This window comes from Aegilops tauschii, chromosome 2 (assembly GCF_002575655.3).
Source record: "Aegilops tauschii subsp. strangulata cultivar AL8/78 chromosome 2, Aet v6.0, whole genome shotgun sequence".
Classification (NCBI taxonomy): domain Eukaryota; kingdom Viridiplantae; phylum Streptophyta; class Magnoliopsida; order Poales; family Poaceae; genus Aegilops; species Aegilops tauschii.
In genome coordinates this window covers 647,765,422-647,787,960 of record NC_053036.3, presented here as the reverse complement: position 1 = coordinate 647,787,960, position 22,539 = coordinate 647,765,422, and the positions used below count along the sequence as shown (strand labels likewise).

Here is a 22,539-nt window from a genome sequence, read left to right as displayed (position 1 = left end):
AGAGTCAGTATGATGGCGGCAAAGGGTGCCATGTTAATGTTGCAGATAAGGAAAACACATAATAAATTATCTTACCGAGTCAAGAGATTAAAAGATTGAATTTGGCAGTAACATTACAGCAATAACTAAATCTTTTGACCCTCGAACTCGAAAGGAAACTAATAATTTTAGAAAGAAAGACGATCCTATAAAATGCTTTAACATTGTACGTATATGCCAGACCACACCAGCCGCTAAAGCACCAGTGCATGTACCTGTCAAATGTGCACCCATGAAGGACTCTGCCAATATGGAATTCGTACACATGGCGAGGCAGCCAACCATGGTAGAACAGAAACCAAAACTGTTGAAACTAAGCACTGTCAGTATCCCACCACTCAAAATGCTTACTCCAAACTAACCACTGCAGAACAAGTGCATCACACTGAATCAGAAAAGATGTTATAGGCAGCAACACCACAACTCTACTACTTATTTTTTACAGGAAACATGTGGTAGTAAGAAGCGCACGATGATGCCATGGTACATGTGGTTGCAGGAGTGAAGGAGGCCGGAGTGTCATTTCCGAGCACAATGTTCTTGTAGAACGCCAAATGGCATGGGGGAAATCCTCTTCCAATGGTCCTTGGACTCGACTTGATCAATGGCTTCGCTTTGACCATGCAGATTGCACCGTAAGCTCTGATGGAAGATCGTATGAAGTTGACACAAGACACCATCTGGGGAAACTTGGAATTCAGCTTCTGCAGAAAATAGGGTTAACGCTATGTCATCAAACACATTACTCTCCACTCCAAAAAGGAGTTTATCACAAACGATAACATAAACAGAAGCATGTAGTGGTGGTCATTATTGTCATCACATATGGTTCATCCAGAGTAAACCAAGTCAAAGTTGGAGAGAAGGAAACATAGTCCAGGATGATCTTACTTGAAGATTGCCAGTAACATTGAAGGGCACCCTGTGGTTGAACAGATCACGTCGAAGATGGAGAAGTTGAGCACCCCTGAGCCGAGGATGATAATCAGCATAGAAAAGATGGGGTCGTGAGTGTAGAACAAGTTGATTACAACGCCTCCTTCGAGCAATATTGCTGGTAGAGCTAGTGTCATGGTGGCAAAGGGTGACATATAGTACACTGTCAAATAATGCTGCAGAATAAGATAACACATAATGAATCATCTTACCAAGGCAAGGACTTACAAGACTGAAGGGCACTATTGCTAAATCACAGCGGAACACGTTGAATCACTAGAGCCACGAATGTGCGGCACAGGACCTAATCCAATGGATGTGCTATTCTTGGAAGGGTACCAACTACCAAGTAGTATAAATATAGTAAATGTTATCTCTGGTGCTATTGTTCAATTTGGGAGTTGCATCTGTTGATGAGTGGTTATACAATGGTGGCCCTTATGAGCTAATTGTTATACACTTCTTACTTGGTGTAGCTTGTTATATGGTTCGTGAGTAGGAACTTAGTTTCTATCTGGGCATGCATCCCCGGATTGCTGTTGCATATTCAGCTCCTGTTGCTGTGGCTGCTACTGCTGTTTTCTTGATTTACCGTGTTGGTCAAGGAAGCTTCTCTGATGCTTTCAACTAAATGGGAGTGCCTAATCAACAGTCAGCTATTTTTCCTTTGAGCAACAGTCGATTTTTTGTCCAGTTACTGGCATGTGTACATGTGTGTAAAAAATGCCTCCGTCCAGATTCTTGTCATCTTTTCCATTGGTTCTCTCACAGTGGAAAAACTCCCATGTTCCCCAGACCCAAAAAAAGGCTCGACAAACTGATGGCCCGGGGCTAATGGTTTTGATCATTAAGACCCAATGAAAACCTTCCAGTGCTATTTTGAACAGGCCAACACAATCAGAAAATGACTGGACAACCCGATAGGGAGAGAGAGAAGCGATGACAGAAACGGAAGATTATTATCAATCAAAGAGGTAAATCCCCCCCCCCCCCCCCCCCCCCCCCCCCCCCCCCCCCCAACACATGTAGCTCCCAGCCAAAACAGAGAAAGAGAATGAGGAAAATTATGTAGGGAACGGATTTCAAAAGATAGCGTCTTAGACAAAGGAGCCTAGGGAAAAAAATAAGGAAGAGATGATGTTCCTGATTGAAGACCACACACATATTGGATTCCATGGCACGCTTCAGAGCATTCACACAGCACAAAATAAAAATGGGACCATGACTCAGGACTGCTTAAAGGTTAACATGACATTTTGAACACCCAGGAAAATGAGGGCATGGACATTCTTAGGTTGAGAACGACTAGTAACTTTGGTTGCTTCTTAGGCGGAGTATGACTAGTAAAGTTCTGCTAGTCAGTCGAAGTCCAACTCCTTCTCCCTTTGCTGACTAAAGTTTGACACGCTGCAGAAGGATAAGTTCTTTTTTCCACCATAATAACAAATACTACTGGTACTTTATGCATGTTCACAATCATCTTACTAGGGGCACATGCTTTTAGCTCCGGCTTAAGTTGCTTATATAATGTAAGGTAGGTTTGTGCTGCAGGCTAGAATAAATTGCCCCTCTGTAACTCTTCCAATACATCAATTCAAACGTCATCACAATCCAACAAGCCCGACGTTGCAATCATAATACCATATCATGCAAACCATCCTAACATGCACTGAAACATGTTGTTGCCAACTTGCCATTGCAACCAAACTGCCATCGTGATCAAGCACCATTTGTTTTAAGGCGCAATTTGTTTTAAGGGAACAAAGCCTAGAGGATATATATGAAATTCAATTATTTGAGGAAGCACCGTTCAAGTTCAGCCACGGCAATAATACCCATCCAGCCAAAATTATGGCACCAGTTGCCAGGTCGTAAGCATTGTATGTCATGTAGCAAGGACAGATACCTTTACTTTCTCTGGCTGGACAATTGCTCCATGCCCTTGAGGGCACACATAGAAGCGGACGCCTTTCACCCTGCAGCATCCGAGAAATCAAAGAAAAATGTTTCAAGGAGCTATTGCTTCAAAGATCAACTATTCATCACTTTCATAGTTTGAGAATGAACATACATGCCATCGTGCTTTCCGAGTGGCTCATGGTATTGCACTCCAACCCAAAATCCATGTCCAAGGGGTTCAACTTGGCCAACAAATTTTACAGTGCCCCTCTTGTCACCTGGCTCAACTTCACATCCATCTCCCACGTATTGCAATTTTTAAAACATAATAAAAAAGATATAACTTTCATTTCATGCTACAGAAGAAGAAAGCTTTCACCTGTATTTCAGATTGTCCATTTCAACAGCAAAGAGCCAATATTTACTACATACCTCTCAAAGCAGAGTACCCTGACAATAAGTTAATTATCTTGGTAGAATTTCCTACTGATTGTCAACTTAATGAACTATACACATCTTGATAGTCATATTTTACGAGAAGAATTGCTACTGTTTTATCAAAATTCTAGTCAAACCAGCGAGCTATTAGAAGGAAATATACACTGCAATACTCCGAATAGCTGCTCCAGCCAATGGTAGCAGTTTGTCAAGCTCATCTAGTCACGGGTTCATACATATTACTCAGGGTTATTTTTACAGGAGGAAATTACTGTAACCAATATGCTGGCAAACTTTACAAATTTGAAGATGCTATTACCAGCTACAGTATAGTTAGCAATGTTCCATTCATAATGCACATGTGTAAAGCAAATTAATTGACCTTGATGTTGGCACAATTCCTCCATTTGATTATCTGACTGGTAAAAGAGACAAGAAATTGAGTAATCAGGCTGATGAAGGGAACAAAGTAGTCCAGAACGTGAGCAACTTGATTATCATCCAATATAGGTTTTTTTACACCATCTTTTCTTTGAATTTCCAGAAGTTTGCTGCACAATTGCACAAAGTTCAGATGCTAAGATCGAGTCTACCGCAAATGATTAACAAAAATTCTTAAAGCATGTCACCATATCCATACATTTCATAGGAGTCAACAATAACATAGTTAGGGCCGTATTGCCAGTTTTTTACATTATCTCCACTATTATGTTGAACACAAATATAAGGTTTGTCTATCTGAGCTTGCAAACTAAAATAAGAAGAATTTTGAACGATCCTGTCCAAAAGAGTGGCATCAAGTTTTAACTTTCGAATGCCACAGCAAACACAGAAAATAGGAGTGAAGCTTTGAGGGGTAGATACCTTGCCAACATGTGGAACAACAAACCATGCAAGAACAACAAAACCTAGGGCAGTAGCAACAAAAACTCCAGTCCCCCCCCCCCCCCCCCCCCCCCCCCCCCAAACTACGCCTTGCATGTGTCCTCGCAGCCACAACACTATGCTCTACAGAATTATTACTTGGGCTAACTGGTGGTTCTTCATTGTGCCTCCGAGAGAACACCACATGTGTACCGTGAGGATTGAACCATGATTGAAAACTAAGCAAAACAAATAAAAAAATTCTGAAACTTTGCAACTTCGCTTATGACCAAATGTTTTACGTGCTTGCAAATTTTTGTGGAGATCATTTGATTTGGCGACCAAACTTTGCAACCTTGTAAAACATTTGCTCGTAATCAATGCCACGAAGTTTCAGAATTTTTTAATATTTTTTTTACTTATCATTGCGTGGGTGCACCAAACTTGGGTGCAGCCACTACTTTCCCATCTCACATACAGTTGATCCATGGCTGATGAACCACTTGAGTGCACATGGACAATGTGCAAGAGACAGCTCATTCTTGCAGGAACGTCCTATATCACGACATCATCTTGCCGATGCAAAGGGGCTGATTCCACATCAGTAGCGCATACGAATATCTCCCCGTCAAAGCATATAAACCCGAGAAATATTGGAGCATTGGAGCCATCCTTGATGCTTGCTGGTGGAAGCTTTGGTGGCATTATTAGTCAATCCTTGCGCACGAGGGTTCCGGAAAAGGCAGTACAATACCTATGAAACCCAGAGTAGAATCGTCTCTGAAATAAGGTTCCACACAATGGCATGCCAGGATAAAGGCAGAAATCATTATCAGGGCCGAAGCAAGATGGTGATCCCAAGCAAGATGGATCCGAAGTAGGTGGTTTGATGATACCAGGCTTTCGACTGCCATTCGGTTGCACATATTGTTCCTCAAAGCTCATTTAGTCAATTAACCACACAGACACAGTGAGCTTTGAAGCTTGGCACGCCTTTCTATGAGTCTGCACCTGTAAAAATGGAGAAGGAAATTACCAGTCTAGTAACTAGAGTAAGTAGTATGGTGCCAGGGCTAACAAAAGGTTAATGAGAGAAAGAAACGCCCGGTCGTCTGATTAAAAATGCAATTAGAGGTGTTGGAAAATTAAGTAGAGTGAAGTGATGGGGTCCGCCGTTGATTAGCAAGAAGGGGGAGAATACTACTACACTACACTACTGGTCAATACAGGAAGTCTGTAAACTGATAAATCTGGGAGGGGAGGAAGTAGTTAAGCCTGGCCTGGGTGACGAATCGAGCAGCGGAACCCAAGTATAGTACCTGCAGCTTCATAGGAGACGATTCGGTGAGGAAGAGAAATCCCGTGAGACGATCTGCGGGCAGCAGGAGGGGGTCCTTTACCTAGCTTGGAGCTGGAGCTGAGCAGCAGATACTGTGGAGCGGCAGCAGCAGTCTTGATGGATGACGCCGGCGGCGGCGGGACACGGACGACGAGGAAGGGGAGGATTGGAGCAAGGCAAGAAACCAAGCAAAAAGCTCGGCGCCAGATTTTCTCCTTTCTTTTTCTTTTCCTCCTACGGGAGGAGAGGAGGAAGAGCAGAGTGTTTGCTTGCTCGCTCGCTGTTTGGTGTGGGTCATACATCGCCTTTTTTATTTTATTTTTTGAGGGAAGGGTCACACATCGCCTGACGCGAGCTGGAGCGACCGCTCGCGTCAGGGCTCGCAAATGGGCCGGCCCAGGTCGGTTACCGGTAAGTTCGTCTTTCCGGTTTTTTACAAACAAAATTTAAAAATTGAATTTTTAATATCTTAACACAATGTAAAAAAATTAACTTAATTCAAAATAAAACCTTTTGATAGTATATAATTGTTTTGACATTTTAAAAATATCATGTGTTTCAAAAATATTGTGTGATATTATAAAAAGTTAGACATATATAAAATAAATGTTTCAAATGTATATGAAAAATGTTGATAGCATACAAAAAACATCTCGTGACATTTTCAAAATGTTCATACGTTTCAAAAAAATGTATGTGTCATTACAAAAAAAATTGAATCGCGTATTTGGAAAATGTTATACCTATATAAAATAATATTTTATATGTATATGAAAAAAATCTACAATGTTTATGAAAAAATAGACATCAAACATGTATTAAAAATTTAATCATTTTCATTAAAAATGTAATCATGTATTATGAAAAATGTTAAACATGTATAAAATTGGTCCTGATATAGAAGAAAAAAGTAGACATAAAAATATATTTTTTCAAATGTTATTGTGTATTTTAAAAATGATGTCTCAAAAAATGTCTCACATGTACATAAAAAACCAAGGAATAACGATACAAACAACACGTAGGAAACAAAAAAGTAAATAAAAATGGTCCCAAAACCAATGAAAACCGGTGAAAATAAAGAGAAATGAACAAAGCCAAAGAAAATCGATGATAACCAAAGAAAGAAACAAAGAAAACCGAAGAACAATAAAAGAAAAAACTTGTGAAAACCGAGAAAGAGAAAGAGAATAAAAAACCATGAAAATTGAGGAAAAAAATAAAAAAACTATGAATAACAAAAGAAAACAGAAGTTATACGAAGAAAATGAAAAACCCCAAGAAAACAGTTGAAAAACAAAAAGAACCAAAGAAAAAATAAAAGGAAAAAACCAGAGCAGAACAAAGGCGTCGAGCAAACTCTTATGCATGCAAACTAGTTGGACCATGCGGTCACATGGATGCATGCAAGCAACACTGTGGGGACCAGGTGAGATTAAGCGTGTTTGGGATTTCTAAAACGGACACAAACTTTTCTAAAGTAGCAGGAAGACATAATCTTTCCTAATAAAAAAGGCTGTCACGGATCGCTAGCGGCCCAACGGCCGGCCGCTCGACGCATTCAAATTTGAATCTAGCTGGGATTGTTTCCTCAGACTCTGGATCCAGCGAGAGCACCTATTGGACGCTCTTTGCATCCAATAGCGCGCTGCCGCACAGCATGACCCACGACTGGGCCGGCCCAAAAACAGGAAACGAAAGAGAGCGTGACATTAAAAAAAACTAGGCGCTGACAGGTATCGAACTCGCAAATTTTGATTCACAACGTGTGCAACTAGCCACGGCAGTTTCCGCTATAAGCGAAGCGCAATTTGTTCCTTAATCTCACTAAAGCGGCACCCTAAAAACAATCTTTACAAAATTTCGAACGTTTCTTGAAAATTTAGGAAAACAATTGCCAAATTTGTTCTGAAAACGATAATATTTTTGTAGTTCCAAATATTTTCTTATTCCGCATATTTTTTGAAAATCGTGAAATCCTGAACATTATTTGATTTGTGAATTTTTTTCACATAAAAGAAACAATTTTCGAAATTCTAAACAAAATTAGAAAACACGAACATATTTTTCAATTCGCAAATTTACTTTATATATATGAACAGATTTTGATCTACGAACAATTTTAGAAAAATGAGAACATTTTTATTGGTAAACACAAACAAACTTTGAAAAACTAGAACACATTTTGAAATTGTAAAAAATTTCTAAAAAAGAGAACAAAAACTAAATTTCCAAACATTTTTTCTAAAAGTAACAAATGTTGAAACGCTGAAATTTTTTAAAATGTGAACAATTTTTGAAATTTAGAAAAATTACTAAAATTTTGAACAATTTGTTTAAAACTCTGAACATTTTATGAAAATCTGAAGAAAATTTAGGAAAACAATAAAATGCCAAATTTTGTTCTGAAAATGATAATATTTTGTAATTCCAACCATTTTTTGAAAATCGTGAAATCCCGAACATTATTTGATTTATGAATTTTTTTCAAAAAAACAATTTTCGAAATTCCAAACAAAATTGGAAAACACGAACATATTTTGAAATCCGCAAACATTTTTTAATTCGCAAATAACTTTTATATCTATGAACAGCTTTTGATCTATGAACAATTTTGGAAAATGAGAACATTTTTTTTGGAAAACACAAACAAACATTGAAAAATTAGAACAAATTTTGAAATTCTAAACCAAATTTTGAAAAATGAGAACAAAAATTAACATTCCAAAAAAAAATTTCAAAACACGAACAAATTTTTAAACAATAAGTTTTTTGAAAACGTGAACAGTTTTTGAAATTTAGAACATTTATTGAAATTGTGAACATAATTTGAAACTCTGAACATTTTATGAAAACATGAACAATTTTTGAAATGCAAGAACTTTCTTAATACACTAAAATATTTTGAATGTGTGAACATTTTTTGGTAACACAGACAATCTTTTAAAAAATAGAACACATTTCGATTTGTGAACAAAATTTTGAAACGAGAACATTTTTTGAAAAATGCTAACATTTTCGTATTTTATGAACCAATTGTTTCATAATTTTAACATTTTCTTAATCCCAGAAATTTTTATGGATTTGTGATTTTTTTTATATCCAGACTTTTGTGGAAAAGAAAAAAACGAAAACAAAAATGACAGAAAAAGAAAGACAGGAAAAGAAAGAAAGAAAAAGTAAGAAGGAAAAACGAAAAAAACAAAAAAAAACGTACAAGGAACCTTCTAGACGGTTCCCAAAACCGGTAAAACCGGCTGGGAATCTTCTAGAACTTTCACAAAATCGGAACTCCCAAGCGATTCGAACAGTGTGAGATGGGCCGGCCCGTGTGGTCGCGCACCTGTGCGCCCGACACTTTGACGCAGTTCCGGATCCAGTAGCCCAATTTGTGCTTCCCGTGCAAGAGTGGTACATCGAGGGCATACTCATCTTATCTTATCTTACCTTTTTTTTTTAAGGCCATCATGGCTAGCTTTATTGATTGAAAATAGGGATTACATCGTCCACAAGGTTCGAAACGAGAAAGCCCGGAGGCTCATCCGTCCAACTAAGAGAAATCTTATTACAATAACTGTAGTTAGCTAGCACACATGCGCTGCTTGGTTACAAGAACGTGGGCAGTACTGAAATTTGACCTTCCCGATCAACGAAGAGAGATCCACACACTCGGCAAAAATAGCTGCTGCTTCATCCCACCATCTAGCTTGGCCATCACATGATTCTATCACCGTTGTGGAGTCCGATTCTGCTTCAATCCGGGGGAAACCAAGTGAATTTGCAAAAGCCAATCCATCTCTCATCGCAAGGGCCTCGGTGGTAACTACATTAGCTGCATGGGGTATAAATTTACACTGCGCCGCTAGGAATGTTCCCTTCTCATCCCTAATCACAGCTGCTGTAGCACCCAAACCTTCATCAACAAAAAAGGCGGCATCAACATTTAGTTTGACAAACCTGGGTTCTGGTATCCTCCATTTTTCTACGGTAGTATTCATCATCTTCTCATTAGCCTGATGGTAATTATTTGCTATCGCCAATATGGACATCAGCCATTTAGAAGTAGGAGGAGGCGATCCATCGTGAGTGAATTGCCGACGGATCCACCATAGATACCAGCTTCCCACCACAATGACTTGCTTGACATCGAAATTAGGTTTCAAAGGAGCCGGGCTAGGTCCACCGAGGAGTAAATGTTCCAGTATGTTAGAACCCGAAAGATTCACCGACCAGGCTTCGGCAATTGTTTCCGAGATGCCTAATCTGCTCCAGAGTTCCCTTGCGTGAATACAATCAAATAGCAAATGCTTAATATCCTTCGCACCATGATGACAGATTGGGCATGCACCATTTGTACCTACATGTCTGTTAGTAAGGATGGATTTAAGCGGCAATATCCCGTGCAGCGCTCTCCAGCAAAAAATTTGGATTTTACGTGGGATGCAAAGCTTCCAGAGTACACTCCACACTGCCGGTGTATTCGATCTGTTTGGATGTGTCTGTGCAGTTGCATGAGCCCCAAAAGTTCGAATCCACTGAATACGGTACGCTGTACGAACAGAAAAATTCCCTTTCCGATCAGGGTGCCATGCTATAAAGTCATCAAAAGAATTGTAGTTTAACGGGATTTGTAAGATCCTGTTAACATCTACCGGATTTAGGATCGACCGAAGCAAATCTTCATCCCATGATCCGGTGTTGAGGTCGATGAGCTCTTGAACAATGGAAAGAATAGAATGGCCTCTCAATGATATCACCTTCCTGTCTGGGCTAGCTGGGATCCACGGGTCCCTCCAAATGTTCACATGCTCTCCTGTCCCAATTCTCCATATGTATCCCAGCTTGAAGGTCTCTAATCCTTTCATGATACTTTGCCAAGTAAACGATGCTCCATTTTTTAAGCTAGCTTGGAGTAGACTCCCATTTGGGAAATATTTTCCTTTTAGCACTCTAGCACACAAAGATTCAGGACATGTGATCAACCTCCAGCATTGTTTTGATAGCATTGCCAAGTTGAAGGAGTATAAATCTCTAAATCCCATGCCCCCTTCACTCTTGGGGTAGCATAGTTTCCACCACGAAAACCAATGCATTTTCTTATGTTCCTCATCATCACCCCAACAATACTGGGAAATTAAGTCCGTGATATCCTTACAAACACCTTTGGGTATACTGAAAACAGACATGGCAAAGACCGGGATAGCCTGCGCTACCGCTTTTATGAGAATCTCTTTGCCACCAATAGATAATACCTTCTCCATCCATCCTTTCAGTCTTTCTTTAATTCTTTCAACAAAATGTTTGAAGCAGTCACTTCTATCCGCCCCCACCATTGCTGGTAGCCCAAGATATTTATCAGACAATGCTTCAGTATCAATATGTAATTCCTGGCATATTTCAGCCCTTACCACCACAGAAGTGTTAGGACTGAAGAAAACACTTGACTTTGACAAACTCACCAACTGGCCCGAACTCCGGCAGTAGGTTTCCAGAACATGTTGTAAGGAAGCTGCATTTAAAATATCTGCTTTCATAAGAATTAGAGAATCGTCAGCAAATAAGAGGTGTGATACTGACGGTGCATTTTTGCACACTCTAACTCCTTCTATGCCACCAGCTTCTTCTTCATACTGCAATAGACTGGATAGACCTTCCGCGCACAGAAGGAATAGGTATGGGGAGAGAGGATCCCCTTGTCGTATACCCCTAGTAGGGGTAAACTTATCTGTCTCTTGGGAATTGAATCTTACTCTGTAGGAAACAGAGCTAACACAAGCCATCATGAGTTCAATCCACTGACTATGAAAACCCAGAGCAACCATCATGTCATGCAAAAACGACCATTCCACCCTGTCATAAGCTTTATGCATGTCCAACTTTACTGCACATAATCCTGTTTGGCCGGCCCTTTTATTCTTTATTTTATGCACACATTCATACGCTATTAGGATGTTATCCGTGATCATCCTCCCAGGGACGAAGGCACTTTGGGTGGGAGAAATAATCTCAGGCAGAATGTTTTTCAGACGGAAAGCTAGCATCTTAGAGATTATCTTGTATAAAACATTACAAAGACTTATAGGGCGGAATTATGTTACCAGTTCGGGTGAGTCAGTTTTGGGGATCATCACAATTGTAGTCTCATTCCAGTCCACCGGAATTATTCTGGAATTGATTGCAAGAAGTACCTCCGCTGTTATGTCATCTCCCAAAATATGCCAAAACTTTTTAAAGAATATTGCATGGAGATCATCTAGACCGGGAGCCTTAATATCCCCAATACTGAACACAACTTTTTTAACATCATCAGCAGTATACAGTGCCATCAAAAAATTGTTCATCTGGTCAGTGACTTTGTGCTGTACCTTGTGTAAAATCTCTGGGTCTGTGTGCTGCACTTCTGACGTGAATAGATGTGTAAAGTAGTTCAATACATGCGAGTTCAGTTATGGCATACCTTCAAGCCAATTGCCTCCAACATCTTTCAGTCTCTTTACAAAACTCCTTTTCCTTCTAGCTGAAGCATAAGCCTGGAAAAAACCAGTGTTGCGGTCACCACTTGTTAGCCAGGTTGCTCGGGATCTTTGCATTTCCTGTATTTCTTCTAGCTCTAGCAAGTATTCGATTAACTCAGCTAACTCCTTCCTTTGTACATCATTTTCATCATTCATAGGGCCTGCCATAGCCTTCTCAAGCTCCCTTTGTGCTTTGCGAAGGCGCTTTTTTGGCTTCTTAAGGACCCTCTAATCCCAGTCATGGAAGCTAACATGCATTTTATTGAGTTTTCCATGTATGTTCGTGACAGTGGGATCTATCCCTGCCTCGTTCCATGCATTCATCACTTTCTCATCAAATGTATTTTCCCTCAGCCACCGCGCTTCGAATCTTTTGGCATGAATATTGTTCGTTCCACTCGGTGGCTGTACATAGTACTCAGTATCCACAAGGAGCGGTCTGTGGTCTGAGTGATTGAACTCCATATTCTGTAGTGCCGCGTGGGGAAAACGGGCAGACCACAAATCATTCACAAGCCCTCTATCGAGACGTTCCTGATCCGACCTCGACGCCATGTATATGGATCACGAGGTACCCAAGATCATGCAGCTCACAATCCTCAACAACTTCATGGAATGCTTGCATGTATTGGGGCGGGCGCGGATTGCCTCCTTCCTTCTCATGAAGGTACATGATTTCATTAAGGTCACCCACCAGGAGCCATGGTAGGTTATGAGCTTGGTGTAGTCGTCGCATACGAGACCACGTCAAGTGTTTGTTCTCCCATCTAAAATCTCCATACATCCCAGTCAAACGTCAAACAGAATTATTATTATCTTCAATCGTTACATCAATGAACATAGTATCAAGAGCTAATCTATGAACATTGACATTATTATTCAAAAAAGAACTAAACCTCCACTTCTACCATTACTCGGACAAACTAGTTTTTGGTCCATCTTCAATCTTTTCCGAAGACACTCTGCCGGATAGCTATCAAGGTGCGTCTCCGACAAAAACATCACCTCGGGGGTGCATCTTCGCTGGACATCCAGCAAAGCACGTACTGCCGGGGCGTTCCCGAGACCCCGACAGTTCCAAGCCAGTATTTTTATAAAGCACGGACTGTTTCTGGTCGTCCGTCACGCTATTTTACAAATAAACCCCTCAGTTTTCTGTAAATCAACCCGCAGTACACGTTTAAGTTACAACCGAACCGGTTTTTCTCATTTTCTCAGAAAACCCCCTGACGTTTTAGAAAATCAACCCGCCGTCCATATTTAAGTCAGCCGAAACGTTTTTTCAGTTTTAACAGAAAACCCCTTGACGTTTCGGTTAATCAATCTACAGTTTATGTAAAATAAGATTATTCATATCTTTTAAACCGTAACTTAGATTTTAACATGTTATATATGAAACTTGATTAGAAAAATATCTAGAATCTAAATATGAAGTTATTTTTAGCTGTTAAATATTTCTAAAATATAATTTTTGGTGCAAACTTAATATATAGTGTACGGTATGTTTTTTTGTACCGTCGGTGATTCGAATTGCAAATAAACATCTATTAAAACCAGAGTGAGAGAAAAAAAACATCGAGAACTATGCATACACAACTATGAAAAACCTTGCGGGAAAAAAACAACATACTTTTTATTATTGGGTTAAGAACGTGTGTTATTTTCTTTTCCGTTGCAACGCACGGTTTTTTTTGCTAGTGTAGCCCAATTCTCTGTTAGAGATAATCACGATTAGGAAGTCGAGTCCGGCATGGACTTGTAGTTGTGGCCGAGTCGGCTGCGTATAGGTATAATTACGTGGTTCCCCCTGTAAACCCCGATCGAATCGAGAAAAGCAATAAACTGATAGGTGCGACCGTCGACTTGTGTGTTCGATCGAACAAGCCGGCGGCTGGTTGCTTCGTACGTGCCTGCTTTGTGCCTGCATGTCCTAGCTACGTACGTCAAGAAGAAACGATCCACCTGTGCACTAGCGTATTTGTGTAGGATTCTCCAAGGGTTTCTTTTTCCTTTGTGCGAATAACCGCGCGTCTAGCGGCGGCGGAAACAAAGAGCGGCGGCCGGTGGGTCGATCTTGTCCGAGATGGAATCCAGGAAAGATCAATCTGACGAGTTATCGACGCTGATACAGGATATCATCTCGCTGGAGAGGGAGCGCAAAGACTTGCTTGGGTCCCTTACTCCCACGATTTCTCGCTGGGAGGATATCCTCTCTGGAACAACAACATGGGCCGACAACACAATGTCCGTTCCTGTACACAAGAAGAACACGGACTCGCCGCAGGTTAGAGACGACGAGAAAGAACTCGTCTATTCCATCCTCCAAGACACGGAGGACCTGGGCCACCGGCTGCTATCCATGTCACAATATCTTTGGATTTCCCATGCCCGCATCTCCTTGTACACGGCCGATGAGCTGGTTACCACAACATCCAGATTAAAGAAAATCTCCAAGGATTTCTACAAGGCTACCGAGGAGGCGGCAGAGGAGAAGAGGAAGGAAGATAAGGAGAGGGATAGGGAGATGATGCTGACCCACGAATTCTTCTGTCTCTCCTCCAGTGTCCTGGCTAGACCCAACCTTTACAAGAATGAGTTGGCGATGATGTTTACGGTAGAGGATGAGGAGGAGTATGAGAGGGTGATGGAGGCGGAGAGGGAGATGGAGAGGCAGAGGGAGAACTGCAAGCGGCGGAGAAGAAAGAAGAGGCCCCCGAAGAAGCCTCCGATTGTGGAGGTCGAGCACGCTGCTGACGAGCAGGAAACGAAATCACAAACGGACCAACTCAAAGAGTGGATGGATGATGAGCTGGAATTTTTCGCAGGCCACCGTAGCACCTGGGAACGCTCTAGTGGCAGCAAGTCCGGACGGTGCGGCGGCTTCGAAGATAAAAGTAAGTAAAACATGCATGCTGCAGCTTAGCTTACTCAGCTTTTTTTCCTTGGTCTGTTTGCTCTAGTCATGTCTCAAGAAATTTCTGCAAATCACTAATTTCCCCCCTTGGAAGTGAATTGATTGTCTTTGCTTTATTTGTTTTGCAGCCACATTGAGTCCTATGCAGTTTACGCACTGCATACCCGGTATCATCCCGCCCCGTGCCGCTGTCACTGGGAGCACATTGCAGATCTACTCCTTCAAAATTGTTGAACTAAGTGATGACCTCAAATGGCCACTCAGGGTGTATGGTGTGGTCGCTGCCCGAGACACCGTAGACCGCAACCGCAACCTTCTCTTCGCTCGGTCAAGGATTAGGTGCCAAGTACTCACTCAAGATGTATGTACCATTGTATATTCAGTTTATTATCTTCATTGTCAAATATTTCTTTCATGTAATATATACTTCATTGTCCTCTGTTTCATTTAAGTAATACGAGTATATACTTCTTTGTCCTCTGTTTCTTTTAAATACTACTTTTCTTCTTCTTTAGCTAAATATAATGATGATCTAATGATTGCAGGACTCTTATCTGCGCTTGACTGGCCCTTCTCGTGCAATTCTAGCTGTGGACTATGTTGACTTTGAAGTCGAACTAAAAGTACGTGATGGAGATGATGAGCTCAAAGATACACAGTTGATGTGTGCCGTCAACCGTTATGATGGCAACCGTTATGATGAAGCAGATGACAACGGTGAGCACCGACCTTTACCGTTCGATAGTCCCTTCTGTAGAGCAGAGTTGAGGTTTGAGAGGCTTCTTACAACGGTTCAAGCCACTATTTTATCCATTCGTTTTATTGGAGAGGAGTTTCCTTTCAAATTCGGTGGCCAGGTTGCCTGTGTTATTGATGGCACACGTGAGAAGGTTGTTTTGTTTCATTCCATTGAAGAACAGTTAGTAGATCTAGATGGTTATGTTCCTTTGTCAAGGAATGTCGTTTCGGTAGATATTAGAGGAGGGTTGGATGTTGTGGTAGAAGCCTACGGGCGTTCTGGCTCTACATCTGGTCATTTCTACTTCCCTTCCAAGTATTGCAACACAAGTCAGGGTAGATTTTCCGTCTGTGGTTCTGAGGTGGAGATTACGGTTGCTTGGTCCCGGCTTGTGGGGGACAAGATGGCGATGTTGATTGAGGGATACAGTACTCAGGTGTAGTGTGCTATCTGCGATCAGGATGTGGTATTTGTATGTCGGCAAGTAGCATGTATCAGCTCCATATTATGTTATCCAACTCTATCGACTCTATATTATGTTATTTGAGTCGTGTGTTAATGAGCAGAAGCAGTTGTGTTGTGTGAAATATTTGGCAAATATTCTTGAAAGCCAAGTTTGCTTGTACTGGCATTATGTTTACTTGTTGTGTGCCATCGCAAATATTCGGCTCAGCTGCTTAATAGAAGTATGTAAGATTGGGATGTCCTACATTTAATTTCCCACCTAGTAGCATTGATGCATTGTTTGCGAATAGTGTCCTTCACAAATCGTAGATCGTACGCTTTCCCAAGGAAGAAATACAAGGTAGAGGGTCCAGTGTCGAGTCCCCCACTATTAGGATGGTCTGAGTTCGCAAGTCACAGCCCAAACAAAATAATTGAGAGTCAATTAACAAGTTGGGATGCAATCCAGATAGATTATGCAACTGTAGTCGTATAGTGTTTCCTTTTCTTTTCTTTTCACATGACGAGGTTTTGGTGACAGGACTAATCGCCGTGCTTGTATTAGTAACAAGATATCCACTCGCCGTGCACCCATTGTTCAATCGATCAATGGAAACTTCAAGTTCGCCATATCCAATTGCCCGGTCGTCGTCGCCAATCACATCTGCAGCCGGGTGCACTGCAACCTGTCCACACCACCTGCCCGATGACCATCGCCACACTCTTTTTACGGTACATTAAAATGATATGAGTCATCCATTTCCAGTAACTCAATGGATTAGATCCGCCAATACTAGTAGAAAAAAATAAGTAGTATATTTTTGTTCAAGGGGTAAAATTGGAAGACGTTACAAAATCAGCACAGATTCTAAGCTCCGAGGAAATAAGAGCCGATGGTGTATCGAGGTTTTGCTCAGCGACTTCATGTGGCCCGTTTGAGCGCAATTTCAGGCAAAACGTGGCGGCCCGTCTACTTCCTTTCCATTCAGTTTCCCTATTATCTGTACTCTTTTTCAAGCATGCCTCTTTTTAATTACTCTCTTTTTCAACTTAATTATGGCATTTTATTCTGTTATCGACTAATGGTTGACACTGAAGAAGCATTGAAGGCTCCTTCCATAGATTCCAAAGCCCTGTTTGCTATTATCAGAATATTCTGACTCCCTTGTTGTCTTATTGATCTCACCAACCGCAATAACAACATTGCCATTCGGGGTTACGCGAGTCGGAGTATTAAATAAATGGAATATTCCAGCAGGAGCAACCGAACCATCTTCTCGTTGTCCTTCCATTAATCGAATTGGATCACAGTACACCAACGAGCACAAGGTTCCCATGGTCAGCCGCCGCTCACCGGTGTTGTTGCCGACAACGACTACGCTGACCTCCCCCAGGCCACAAACCCCAGCCTTCGTCAGGCCTTCACCGAAACTGAGCTCCCACAGGCCACCGAGGCCCCGACCGACCCTCGATGGACTCGGCCTCCCTAGCCTGGTCACATCATATCGTCTTCTTGCTTGCGCAGCCCTTTCTCCTCCTCATCCTACGCCGCTTTCCACCACCCTGCCGCCGTCACACCTGAGCGCCACACCCCGTCAGTGTCATCCCTTTCCACTTCTCCACATCACCTTGTACAAACCCCCTACACTACCCCCTTTTGCTCCTCACCCTATATCTCCTTTCGCCACCCCGCCATCATTGCACCTGGTCGCCGTTCTGCCTTGTGTCATGACGCTTCGAGGCCCTATCCACGCACAGCAGTGGTGCGATACAAGATCAGTCAGGTTCCACTCGGGTTCCATCATGAGTGTAACGCCCACGATGCGGTTATATCTCCCACGTGTCGAGGCACGACTTAGAGGCATAATCGCATTGTGCTTTTGTCGCAAGAAGGGTCATCTTCACACAATCCCATGTAATGAACAAGAATGGGATGACGAGAGTTGGCTTACAATCGCCACTTCACACAATACATAAATATAATTCATACATCAACCAAAATCCACACATAGACCGACTACGGTCAAGATCCAAATGAAATAAGACAACCCCAAATGCTAGATCCCCGATCGTCCCAACTGGGCTCCACTACTGATCATCAGGAAAAGGCACATAGTAACGACCACGTTCCTCGTCGAACTCCCACTTGAGGTCGATCTCATCATCTGCACTGGCATCGTCGGCACCTGCAACTGTTTTGATAGAATCTGTGAGTCACGAGGACTCAGCAATCTCACACCCGCGAGATCAAGACTATTTAAGCTTATAGGAAAGGATGGTGTAATGAGGTGGAGCTGCAGCAGGCACTAATCATATATGATGGCTAGCATACACAAAAGAGAGCGAGAAGAGAAGCGGCGGAACGGTCGTCATCTAGTAATGACCAAGAAGTGATCCTGAACTCCTACTTACGTTCATGCATAACTCAAACCGTGTTCACTTCCCGGACTCCGCCGAGAAGAGACCATCACGGCTACACACACGGTTGATGTATTTTAATTAAGTCAAGTGACAAGTTCTCTACAACCGGACATTAACAAATTCCCATCTGCCTCATAACCGCGGGCACGGCTTTCAAAAGATAATACCCTGCAGGGGTGTCCCAACTTAGCCCATCATAAGCTCTCACGGTCAACGAAGGATAAACCTTCTCCCAGGAAGACCCGATCAGTCTCGGAATCCCGGTTTACAAGACATTTCGATAATGGTAAAACAAGACCAGCAAGACCACCCGCTGTGCCGACAAATCCCGATAGGAGCTGCACATATCTCGTTCTCAGGGCACACCGGATAAGCTAAGCGTACAGGTACCAACGTAATCCAAGTTGCCAAGGTACGGTCCCGCACGCTGCTCTAGTTTGGACCAACACTCGGAGGAGCACTGGTCCGGGGGTTTAAAATAAAGATGACCCTCGGGCTCTAGAAAACCCGGGGGAAAAAGGCTTAGGTGGCAAATGGTAAAACCAAGGTTGGGCTTTGCTGGAGGAGTTTTATTCAAGGCGAACTGTCAAGGGGGTCCCATAAATCACCCAACCGCGTAAGGAACGCAAACTCAAGGAACATGATACCGGTATGACGGAAACTAGGGCGGCAAGAGTGGAACAAAACACCAGGCATAAGGCCGAGCCTTCCACCCTTTACCAAATATATAGATGCATTAATTAAATAAGAGATATTGTGATATCCCAACATAATATCCATGTTCCAACATGGAGCCAACTTCAACTTCACCTGCAACTAGCAACGCTATAAGAAGGGCTGAGCAAAAGCGGTAACTTAGCCAAACAACGGTTTGCTAGGAAAGGATGGTTAGAGGCTTGACATGGCAATGTGGGAGGCATGATATAGGAAGTGGTAGGTAGCGCAGCATGGCAATAGAACAAACAACTAGCAAAGCAAAGATAGAAGTGATTTCGAGGGTATGGTCATCTTGCTTGCAAGGTTCTCAGAGTTGTCGAAAGCTTGATCCTCGTAAGCGTACTCAACAGGTTCCTCGTTCACGAACTCGTCTCCCGGCTCTACCCAAGACAAGAACACAAGCAATGGAACCACAATCAAACACGGGAAATGCACAAGCAACATGATGCAATACATGAATGATATGCAACACATGATATGCGATGCATATGCGTGCTCCGGAAGAAAAAATGATGAACAAGGCAGTAACTTGGCAAACCAAGCATGCCACTGGAAAGATGAGATGATTTCGGTCGAAATCGATATAAAGATCACCGGAAACGGATGCACGGTTTGCAAATGGCAAACAAAACAAGAATGACACGAATCTGTGATTAACAGCATGATAGCACTTACAATGCAACAAGTAACAATGCTACAACACTCCAACATAGCAACAAAGCATATGGCAGTAATCTACAGGAGATGCTTGACAAAATATGAACACTGAGCTACGGCTAGTTCACACCACAGCAGGTTCAAACAAGCATGGCAAAAGTGCAAAAGATAACAGGTTCACAGACTTAGTGAAATTACTGGACATGGCAGAAACAGTATCAGGTAGCAATGTTCAGAGTACGAAATGAACATGCTACAGGAACTTAACATGGCAAAACAAGGCATGGCAGTATTCTACTAAATCCATATGACAAAAGTCCCTTAATGACCATAAGCCAAAAAGGACCAGAAGATATGATGGCAACCATGTAAACATAGCAAGTTTCGTTAACAGGTTTCAGACTTGGCAGAAAACAGAGAAAGACAGAAACAGACATTATGAGGGCATCTTGGTGAGCTTGATGCACTCACCACAAAGCAATGCATGACAAAAAAAGCATACCTACAGCAAGATGGCAAGTTAAGGAAGCTATCCATGGCAAGAGCAAGTACATGGCATGTATGAAACAACTACAACCAGCTTGGCAAAATTGAATATCATGTTAAGAATCTGCCAGAAATATTTTATAGCAAAAGTAGAGCAAGATTGAGTCATGCTATGGCACTCCATAATTGCAAAAAAAGGCATGAACGGATCAACTACAGCAATAGCTACAAAACATCCTGAATGCACATCTCCAAAATAAGCATGGATCTCTCTGTAGCCACATGGATACATAGCAACAAAATAACAGCAGACAAAGACTTGGTAAATTTACTAAGTCCCTGAAATCAGAAACATTACGGAGCCTAGTTTGCATGCTTGTGCTAGTCACCACAGAGATCACAAAAATACATGGCATACACCTCTGTAAATATGGCATGGCATACAACAAAACACATGTAGAGCTCATGCCCATAAGATGGACAGATTAAATGCAACAAAAATAACAAATCCTCAAGTTCTGATAAGTAACAGCAGATAACAGCAACTAGCACTCTTGCGCCAGAGATTTGGGCATCAAGATGGACTGTAATGAACATGGTTCAATGGAACGAAATGAAGAGCATCTAGAGACGAACAATTCGGTATATTACACGCACGAAACGGAGCTATAAGCAGAGAGTTATGATGCGATAAACAGGACAAGATATTGTAAAATAAATAAGGACTTAGAGAAAAATAGAGAGGAGGAGAAGTCGACCCTAGGGTTCAACGGATCCAGATCGGCGCGGGCTACCGGAGCCGGAGCTGCTGCTAGCCGGCGCGGGAGTGGAGAGGAAGGAGGAGGCCGCCGGGGTTGGAGGGGGCGACGGCGTCCACGGGCGGCGGAGGAGGGAGGCGCCGGCGGCGAGGCGCGGGCCCGCGGGAACGACGGCGATGGCACGCGGCGGCGGCGGAGGTGCGGGGACGCTGGAGGCCGGCGCGGCTGGAGGGAGCCGGGCGGCGGGGAGGCGCGCGGGCCAGGAGGGCCTGACGCGGGCTCTCCGGGCCGGCGGCGCGGGCGGCGAAGTGGGCGCGGGCGGCGGCGAATCCGGAGGCGACACGTGGCGGCGGCGGCGGGAGACGACGTGTCCGGCCCCGGGCGGATACGTCCGGCGGCGCGGAGGAGCGGGTTAGGGTTTGGACTGCGAATGTATTTCGGGAGGGGAGGTGTATATATAGGTAGAGGGAGTTAGGAGACTCCAAACGGAGTGCGGTTTTCGCCCACACGATCGTGATCGAACGACCTAGAGCATGGAAGTGACTTAGAGGGGTTTTGGGCTGTTTAGAGAGGGGTTTTTGCTGCAACACACAGAAGGCATCTGCGGTTAACCGTTGGAGTACCAAACGACCTTCAAATGGAACGAAACTTGACCGGTGGTCTACCGGTGGTATACCAAGGCCACCTGACAAGCCTCGGTCTATTCCGAGAACGTTCAACACCCGCTCACGAAAAGGAAACAAGAGGGGTGCGCCGGAGGAGGTGGGAGTGCCGGATTGCAAAACGGACAACGGGGAAAATGCTCGGATGCAAGAGACGAACACGTATGCAAATGCAATGCACATGATGACATGATATGAGATGATGACATGAAAAAAATGCAAAACGAAAGACAAGACCCGACCACGGAGGGAATATCATAACACATAGCCGAAAATGGCAAGAGTTGGAGTTACAAATATGGAAAGTTACATCCGGGGTGTTACAATGAGCTTAATTATTTCCTCTGATCTAGGACTCATTACTATGTGTACTGTTCAACAACACCACCAAGGGATGATGTGTGCTTCTAACATACAAACAAGAATCTACTACATTGTTGATTTTGTAGATTGTTTGAGAGATCGATGCTTTTTGGATAAATGCATAGAGGATTTGAGATTTTCGCACATGCCAACATTGCCCACGAGAGTGGTGGAGTACAAGCTCAAATGTTATCCAATTAATTCTTGATTAATTTCCCTATTCTATTTTAGACCATAACCGGGTAATGATTTCGTTGGGTCATGTATATTTTGGGCCTTAATATAAATTGTTTGAAATTCATATGTGCTCCTTGAATAGGAAAAGTTATGGATACCCAATAAATAGTT

At 42.7% G+C, this 22,539-nt stretch overlaps 1 long non-coding RNA gene across 1 annotated transcript; it reads right to left on the bottom strand.

Annotated features, from left to right (window-relative positions):
* Window positions 1–322: 322 nt before the first annotated feature.
* On the bottom strand, window positions 323–5,794 carry LOC109764515 (uncharacterized). Its single transcript, XR_005769587.3, has 5 exons — window positions 5,496–5,794; window positions 3,047–5,187; window positions 2,882–2,951; window positions 931–1,151; window positions 323–743 (listed from the first exon to the last, which is right to left on the bottom strand). It is a non-coding gene; the product is annotated as an uncharacterized lncRNA (long non-coding RNA).
* Between the last annotated feature and the right edge of the window lie 16,745 nt (window positions 5,795–22,539).